The sequence below is a fragment of the Strigops habroptila genome, chromosome 1 (genome assembly GCF_004027225.2).
Source record: "Strigops habroptila isolate Jane chromosome 1, bStrHab1.2.pri, whole genome shotgun sequence".
Taxonomy (NCBI): Eukaryota; Metazoa; Chordata; class Aves; order Psittaciformes; family Psittacidae; genus Strigops; species Strigops habroptila.
In genome coordinates, this window is record NC_044277.2 from 49,502,331 (window position 1) to 49,511,686 (window position 9,356).

The 9,356-nt window shown below is 37.0% G+C and overlaps 1 long non-coding RNA gene across 1 annotated transcript; it reads left to right on the forward strand.

Moving 5' to 3' along the window:
* Positions 1–1,672: 1,672 nt before the first annotated feature.
* On the forward strand, positions 1,673–4,991 carry LOC115608553. The gene is made up of 2 exons (XR_003991585.1): positions 1,673–2,687; positions 3,379–4,991. It is a non-coding gene; the product is annotated as an uncharacterized LOC115608553 (long non-coding RNA).
* Positions 4,992–9,356: the final 4,365 nt, after the last annotated feature.

Sequence of the window (9,356 nt, forward strand, 5' to 3'; positions counted from 1 at the left end):
TCCAAAATGTATTTTTCTCCTCAAGTAATTCTTTTTCTTGATTACAGGAGTCCTTTAAGCATTTCTCTACCTTTAAAGTATAAACTATCTGTAATTTAAAAGATTCTCTGCTCTAAAATGTTCTACAGCCACATACATGAATTTTTATTGGGAGCTTAATCAAATAACTTCATTAGAGCTAGATATGTGCTTAAGTGTTTCCTTATGTTAATTCGCTAAATCAGGACTTCAACCTTCCCTACTTCTTTAGAATACCAATGCTATCTGAGTAAGTTGAGTTGGTGTATTACTCAAACCTAAGCAAAGACAAGCTTTTCCTTGTTCCTGTTTGATTCTATGATGAACAGAAACTCGTTTGCTTAAAGCTGAAGTCTGATTTATTCCTGCTATTTGTCATATTGCAGTTTATGGACATAGAAGTTTCAGATTTTATCAGCACATTCAATTTTTTTCAGTATTTACTCCTTTTTCAATGACCATTTTGAAGTTTTTCAAGGCAGTCCAGCTATCTCACAGGGGACAGGAAGATAACTGACTTACCAAAGAGGCACTGTCATCTAGAAATACAATAAACAGTGTGATAATAAAAGGTCAAATGATGCACTGAAATTTTTATGCACACCTACTTTTGGTCACTGTATCAAAGCATTCAACATGTACTCTGGAATAGACATCGGAAAATATTAACGTCTTCTTTTCTTTCTTTGGTCATAGCCTCCTAAAGTCCCACCTGTACCTGCATCTTAAATGAAACCATTACCGGCACTTTGCCTGTAAATACACATTCTCTAAAGCATATGGGATTCTTTTAAATTTTACACCAGTTCTGAACTCTATATTTTCCTTGGTTGGTTTTGTTGTTTTTCTTATTGTTGTTTGGGTTTGTTTTGTTGGTTTATGGGGGGGTTTTTTGCTTTTTCTTTTCTTCTTGGCCTATAATATATTTATATCAGAAACTGTTACCTGTTTTCATCAAACAACTTTCCAAATAACAAAACTATGAATAGAAACCATGTCCCTGGTAAACTGTATTCAGAAGTCTCAGTTAGTGGACTGGGAGTAGTAATATGTCTTCATGATAATATGTATCTTGCAGCCAGCTGATGAACTCAACAAGAAAATGCACCATGCCAAATATACTTGCCAAAGGTATTTTATTTCTATTTATAGTGGTGAAGAGAAAGGCAGTCAGAAAGAAATTTTTACAGGCTAATAAGTTTTTTATAACATTGAGATTCTAACACTATGTTTTGGAAATTATAGGACATATAAAGAATAATAATTGATTTTGTTTTTCTGGCATAGTACATTGAAATTACCTATATTTGAGTCAGTGTGAGACAAAAAAAGCAAGTTAACACTCAAACAATTGCTGCTTAGTACTACCATTTAATCTCCATAGTGAATTTTCAATCTTGCTGCTGCACAGATCATTATAAACATTAAATCCTCCAGCCAGATGGCAATTTGCTATGCAGCAGGAGTGTGTTTTTCATGGAATGTAATAGCAGAAGGAAAAAACTTTTATGATTATATTTCTGTCTTTTTCCACTAACATTCGCTAACATTTGTCAATAGCTGCAATATTTCATTAGAGATCCAATACTTAGTACCAGCCCTGCATGTGTTCTCAACACTCACAATTTTTGTTTGCCTCTGTGTTATAGAAGCTACTCCTAAATTTTACAAGAGAAAAGAAAAAGTCATCATAGTTTAACAGCTACTGAATTAATGATCGTTTGTGTTGTTTTGTCTGGGTTTTTTTTTCTTACCTGAATGACAAGCAGGCTCAATAAGGCCATCACATCCACTTGCTTTTGTGCTCTAGAAATTTTCTCAACACCATAAAATGCCCACATGTGACATGAATAGGAATTCATCAGCTAAAACACTACTAATAAAAAAATAACCTTGCTTCAAAGAGAAGTAGCTTGGAGGTTGGAGGTTCTTGCTTCTGCAGTTGTCAATTCCATTCTCAAATATACTAGTGTAAAATGTGCTAAATATTGTTTCACTCCCTAAATGCTGACTTGATAAAGACAACATGAAAGAAGCTACTGTGATTTTACTTTTCAAGTTGCTGAGGCCCCAGTTGGTATGGGTTGTCCACTTTTCTGTAATTCACTTGAGGAGGAATTATATAAAGCTAAAGACTGTAAAATACTTAAAGAAAAGGAATGAACCCAAGTTAATGATAAAATCATTAAAGACCCAGCTGGGAAGAATAGCCACTCTTTTCCAGTTCCTGGTAGATACTTGAAATGAATAACTAGACCTTTGTCATGCCAATAGTAATGAAGGAGAAATGCAAGCTATATACCCCCTGAAATGTGTGGGTTTTGGGGATATCCATATTTGGTATGGTGGGGCTTTTTTCCTGTTTTACTTATAGGATAGCTGCTGAATGGCCTGAGAGACATCCATGCTGGGAGACACTGTTATACCTTTACCCCAAGAACTGTCTACCTCCCAATATGTTCTACAGGTGCTTTTTGCCATGTTCTTCAGGGACTCCCTCTGAAAGCACAGATTTTGTATACCCAAAATACCTTTTTTTGTGGAACTGATGTCTATTATCCTGACTCGGGGGAAGCAGATGAATTCCGGCTTGTGAAAAATTGAAGAATATCAGCAGACTTGTACCATATTCCAGCTCCATTTACTCTAAAAAGTAATTTTGTCTGCAGGTAAGTGAAAAATAAAGAAGCAGTAAATAGTTTGTCTTGCTTCTGGCCTTGCAAATCTCTCAACAGGATACCAATATCATTTATTTATGATACCTTTTTGGTAGCCGTAATAAACCTATTAAAAGAGAAAAATGCAAAAGACAGTGTAGAGCTTCAGCAGGAGGTTATGTTTTTCTTTTTCCAGAACATTGATAGAAAGTGTAAGATATAAAAAGATATTGACTCACTGCAGACTCTCCTTCCTATGGCACAATATGCTGGGACATTTTGGTGGTAAGGGGGTCTGACAAGTTTTTAATAGCAGGGTGGCTGCAGGGGTCGCTTCTGTGAGAGGCTGCTGGAAGTTTCACCTATGTCAATAGAGCCAACGCTGGCCAAATCCAAGAGTTTATGAAGAACTGTAGCTCGCTGCAAGCTGTAGCTTAAGTTGGAGAAGTTCATGGAGAACTGTCTCCTATGAGCGAGAGCCCACGCTGGAGCAGCGGAAGAGTGTGAGGAGTCCTCCCCCTGAGGAAGAAGGTGTTAAGATTTGGTTGTATTTCTCATTACCCTACTCTGATTTGATTGGTAATAAATTAAACTAATTTCCCGAAGTTGAGTCTATTTTGCCCATGATAGCAATGGGTAAATGATCTTTCCCTGTCCTTATCTCAACCCACAAGCCTTTCATTACATTTTCTGTCCCTTCAAGTTGAGGAGAGGGAGTGATGGAGCAGCTTTGGAGGGCACCTGACCTCCAGCCACCGTCAACGCACCACAGGACGACTCTAGCACTACCCATGCCAGACCCCACCTCTTGCCTGCTACATCCAAGATGTGCTGCTGAGCCCAGGCCAAGCTACTATGAGTGCTGGCTCTTCCTTCCGCTGGATGCAGGGCCAGACAAGAAGGCATCTCCCTGGGAAACACAATTTCCTTGCAGACCTGGAAGGCCTACTGCCCAGCCATTAAACAAGTTCTTTTCAAACACCATGACAGTCTCCCTGCTGCAGACTTCAAAATCCTGAGCTGTGGCTGTTCACATGTATCTGTGTCCCTGGAGCAAAGGAGAAACACATCTGATGGGGACCACAAAACTTCTTTCCACAGCGGACATCCACCAGAGACTCAGCTGCAGAACAGCCTCAGCGCTGGGGACATGCTGGTGCTTTGCCCCTGCAACATCTCTTTCCTCCAAAAGTATAAAAAAATCCTAAAGGCTAAGTAACTACCAGAATACTTCAAAGCCTTTTGTCCTTTTCTCTCATCATTTTCACAGTGTTCCATCCTATGCGTGTGTTATACTGATAGGTTATAAACAGATACAACTTGAGCATATATTAAGTAGGACAAAACAGGTTTATTAAGGCCACTGAGTTTCATCTGTATGTATGACAAACTGGATAACAACATTTTCTTTCATATATTCATATATTAAGTATCAACTTTAAACAAAAAACTAAACAAAACCAAAAAAAACCCCACATTTACAAGCATGATCGTTTTTTTTTCATAGGTGTCTTTGCATTAATCTAGTTAAACTGGTGCTCTGACAGACCCTTCTGGCACTACTTCAGCTCTCTTGAAAAATAAGAATCAAGCACTTCTGAGTGATTTTCAGGAAGTAAAACTAAGCCCAAAATAGCTGTAGGAGTTGCCTGAGGTAAGGTGGAGAAACAAAGTCTTATTAGGAGCTTACAACAACATGAAGTAGCTGTTTTAGAGGGAAGTGAAAATGGCACAGGCGCTCAAAAGGACTACCTCAATTGATGTTGTGTGCAGAAACTCCAATTTCACCTGTTATTCAAAAGTAAGCATGACATGAAATACACACAGAGCATTAGGCTGTTTGTTGAATCAAGACCCTTCACTATCAGATTAAAACCCATATTTTTCCTTCCAAATACTGCTTCTTTGATCTCTATTTGTAAACCAAACTCCTGGAAATAAAGTCTCCCTCTATTTATGTCCTGGAGGCTGAGACCATTTCATGCAATTTTTATTTGACTGTTTCTGAATGGGAGCAGACCAGAGTATTGTGCAAAGACATTTCTGCCTCCCAGATCCCCGTCTCATATGACTGAAGCAATCAGTTCAGCACAGCATGATGGAGAAAGGGCAGATTGAACAGATGATTCAGGGGGTGAGAGGAGGACAAATCTATGTTTGAATTGGGGTGCTCGAGTTAACTTTTATGAAGCTTTCACAAATAGTAAACTTTTTTCTTGTTTTCAAACTCGGCTTGTTTTCCTGAGCATGAATGAATCACTGGCAAATTTGTTTGCAGCTACTTTAATATTTAGCAATAAAAATTCATTATATTAATTCCACTCAGTTACTAGTTTTTCTCAAACACGTCAGATAGTTTAGTTGAAAACATGCTATGTATCTGTCGATTTGGTTAATTAAAAAATATTTTGTATATCCTGTACCAAAATAGCGTGGAAAACAGCTTTGACTCAGTGGAGACTTTAGTAGTAACTGTCTCCATATAGTTACTTATGACAAGTTTTAATCTGCTTGGTCATGAAATATTCATGTTCATACATAAGAATGAATGTCACTGCTGTGACAGCTTCTTATGATATCTAGTACACTACCTGTGAATTGTTTGAGCAAGTATTTATGTCCGCATACTTAAGTAACATTTCTGCCTATGGCAATGTGCTAAGCAGCTTTGTGTGTGGTGTTATCCTGCCCTTTCCTGTAGCAAAAATCCTCTTGAATGAGATTATGATTATTGGTGTTCACTGGATCTCTTCAGTGAGTTTTGGAAAACCAAGGGTAATGCTTATTTGTAAGTCGGGATTTGACATTTGAGACCTGAAAAAAACTTGTTTTATATTCAACATCTTATACTTACATGTAAATTTAGCACAACACAAAGCTCTTTCTTGCCTTAAAGGCAAAGTCAATTTAGCAGGCCTCATACCCTTTAAGTAAAGAGAGCAAAGTTAGAAGTTTCATGAAAAACCATATGAAAAAGGCTGCATAGCTGTCAGAAATCTATTAATTCTGGACTATGCCTTTTATTGAATTTTATATGCAATATGAAAATTATATGTTTTCATCCAGATGTAAACAGCATACTCAGTAGGCAGTGAGGTTTCATGTAGGGAGCATGGAGGTCTGCAGTGAGTTGTTTAGCAATAGTGGGCCAGTTCCCAGCTGGAATAACCTGGGGTAACTCCTAGTGAGCTTTACATCTGCTGCATGTGTCCTAATGATTATACAGCTCTAGGCGTTTTCACAGGTCAGAGTCAGGGAGACGGCATGAGGGTAAATAGACCTTTGGTCCAATTTAGTGCAGCTATTTTTATGTGAATGGTAAATTTTCTACTATTATATTGTATTAATGGTGAGTTATTATTGTTGATATAATTAATGTAGAAGTCTAGGTAGACAAAGCCCAGGCACACATTCTGCCTTATAGGTCAGTTTCTGCCAGGTATCACGGCAGCACTGAGGCTAGGCTTAGCAAGTACAGTACAGCTTTCCCCTGCACACATATATCATGGAAGCTGTACTTGTGGCATCCTCACCGTTTAGAGAACCAGTGAGTTGTTGGTGAGACACTTCCGGTACCTTGTTGTTGATGCTGGAAATTATTTGGTGTTATTCTGGTGGGCTCCATCTGAACCTGCTGCTCGTGCAGCACACACCAGCTACAGTGGAACATGACACAGGGTTTGCACCTTTCCCAGCCCAGGCATTTAAAGGTGTGACCCCCATTTGAAAGCTCTGTGTGAACAACGCAAAACTCCGGATCACACCCCATTCACCTTCCTCCTGGCCATCAGCTGGTGAAACAGGCATCAGAACAGGGCTCAGTGCTTCTAAAGTGAGTGTGTTCATTTAGTACATGAGCTAACTGGAAGCCTGTGTTTACAAACATGTGTAGGAGTGATCTGGTTAAACAGAGACTATCAATCAGAAACCTTATATCAACATTGTTTGTATGTACATTAATTTTTTGATCTCTATTATTTCATCCAGACGCACTGCAATACTTGACCTAGTTCTCAGTTTCAGAAGCTGAGACTACAGGGGCACTTCATATCTCAGCCAATTTACTGATGAGTCTGATGTTACATAGTTATCAAGATCATCAACATTAAAAATAGAAAAATAGATAAAAGTACTAAGGGAATGTTATGTTCAAGCAGACTGGTCAGCAGCATTACGTTTCCATCATGAATATGCAAATTAATTAATAAAAAGAAAAGTGGATTACTAATACTGACCACAGATTTTTTTTTTTAATTCCATAATTAAATTCATTATGTTAACTCATTTGCTACAGTTGTTCCTTTTTCTGACAGTGAACAATAGGTGAGCACCTGCTAAATTTTAGCATAGAATAGCACCCTGGCACAAATCTTCTATGTTTTCTGTCTTTCTCCTGAAAAGGGGATCGTTTGTACAGGAGATTCTAGCAGATAGAAAAGTATCATAAATGAGATTGTATGTGTCTTATGCTAGACCTACAAAGATCTGAAACATAGTGATCTAGTTCTTATGTTAGTATCTCAGGTGATGGCATCAAAGATATACCATCCTGGGTTTTTTATGGAAATTTTTAATGCTATGAAGGAATTTGCTCCATATATTTAACTGCCTTTTTATTGTTCTCTTTCATTGCTCCCTGAAGTACCAAAAACTCAGGACAAACTTCACTTCCTGATCCTGATCCTGATCAGTGTTAGTTAAAGCACTGTACACTGATTAGAAGAGATTTATTTTCAGGCTGGATTTGCACAATGTTTTTTCATGAGCACTTTTTTTTTTCCCCAAGCATCAAGTTCATACTTTTAAAGAAACAGTTTTACTCGCAGTAAGAAGTCAAACACTTAACAGCTTGTTGACTGAATAATTCTGAGAATTAATCAATCAAATGGATTATTGGATGGACTGAAATCAAGAACAAACTGGTTTTGACTCAAAGTCCAATCATTTCTGGTCACACCAGTTAGCTGTTTTCAAATTAAGGATATGCTCTAGGTTGTTTATAGAAGCCCATGAAAGCTCAGTTAACTACACAGATATCCGTGGGGTAGTGTATTAACCTAGGTTACCAGCATGTCATTAGAACAAAAAATTAGAAAAGCTTTAACAACTGCAAGACATGATAGAATCATAGAAACATTTAGGCTGGAAAAGATCTTTAAGGTCACTGAGTCCAATTGTAAACCTGACGCTGCCAAGTCCACTGCAAGACAGATTTTAAAAAAGCTTGGAAACATGAAACACAGCATTGATAAACTAAAGGTGAAAATTATGACTAAAACAAAATAGTTATGCATAACAGGCTACTAGAACATTAGTCACATAAGATAGGAAAAAATATTTATGTGCCCAACTCTATTCCTAGCTAAATAAACATTGTAATCTCTTGTGTGGATTTCTATAAACATAAATTTTGCAGGAAAAATGCCAAATAGTGTAAAGAATTGTTTTTTTCTTAATCTTAAGTGCATCAATCATCAAAAAGTAATACATAGTACATGGAAATCAGGGTAATGAAATAGCAAAAAGAGATACAAATGGAAAAATCCCCAGAGTGAATATGTGCTAGAGAAATATTTATTTTAAAATAGGTCACCTTTGCATCAATGCATTAATAAATGTTGTTATTATTATGTGCTATGATAGTGCCTAAGACTATCAACTCAGAACTGAAGTACACATGCAGCTTTTCAGAAACATAAAATAAAAACCCGCTGTCCCTTCCTCAAGGTTCTTACTATCCATCTGTCAGATAGTATGAAAGGTAAACAGACAAGTAGGATGGGAATAAAAGAAGAGAATGAGGTGATGATATCAAGAGTTTAAAAGAAAAGGGATGTTTCAATGTTCACTTCTTTAATACTAATACATTTCAAGTGTAGCTCTGTTCATGTTTGGTTGGTGGTACTCAGAAAGAACATAACCCCTGTTTTATGCTGCCACATCTTCATTCTATAATCTTGTACAAAGTTATTAAATTTCCCTTGTAATCAGCATAGTAACTCTTTAAAAAAATTTTGAATCTCATATTAACATAGAAATATTGACAGAAATAAACTTTTTGAAGAGGTTCCTGTCCCGCAGCTGGAAAGCATGGAATCACATATTGTGTCCAGCTGTTGGTCCATAAAGGGTGAGAACAGAAGTTTACCAGATAGTTTCCAAAGTAGCAACACACTGGATAATACATTGTATTATTATGTATCAATATATGTAGTATAGGTAGTATATAGGTAGTATATAGGTAGTAGTACCTATATATGTAATGTACCTATCATTATAGTGTATAATACAGATAGATCACAAGAAAGAGCGTTCTGGATAAATATAATCCTTTGCAAGTACCCTGAGGGTAACACAAGCAGTTTGTAAAGAGTTCTGACACAATGGTCCAGTGCAGGATATGAACAAAGGTATAAAAGATGTGCAGAATTTTGATAAATTATTTTACAGATAGTTAGTTTGAGTATTGGTAATTGCTAGGTTATCCTATTGAAACATTACTTGTAACCATATTCTAGACCTACACACAATTAGGAGAGGAAGACTGCTTGACCTATAACCCATCTGACACAGAAAAAGAGGCACCTACCATTATACTATAAATATCCTCACTGAAAGTTGTTGACGTGGGCTTTTTGCAAGACCTATTTTCTTACCCTTAACAATGATGAAGTGGAAAAC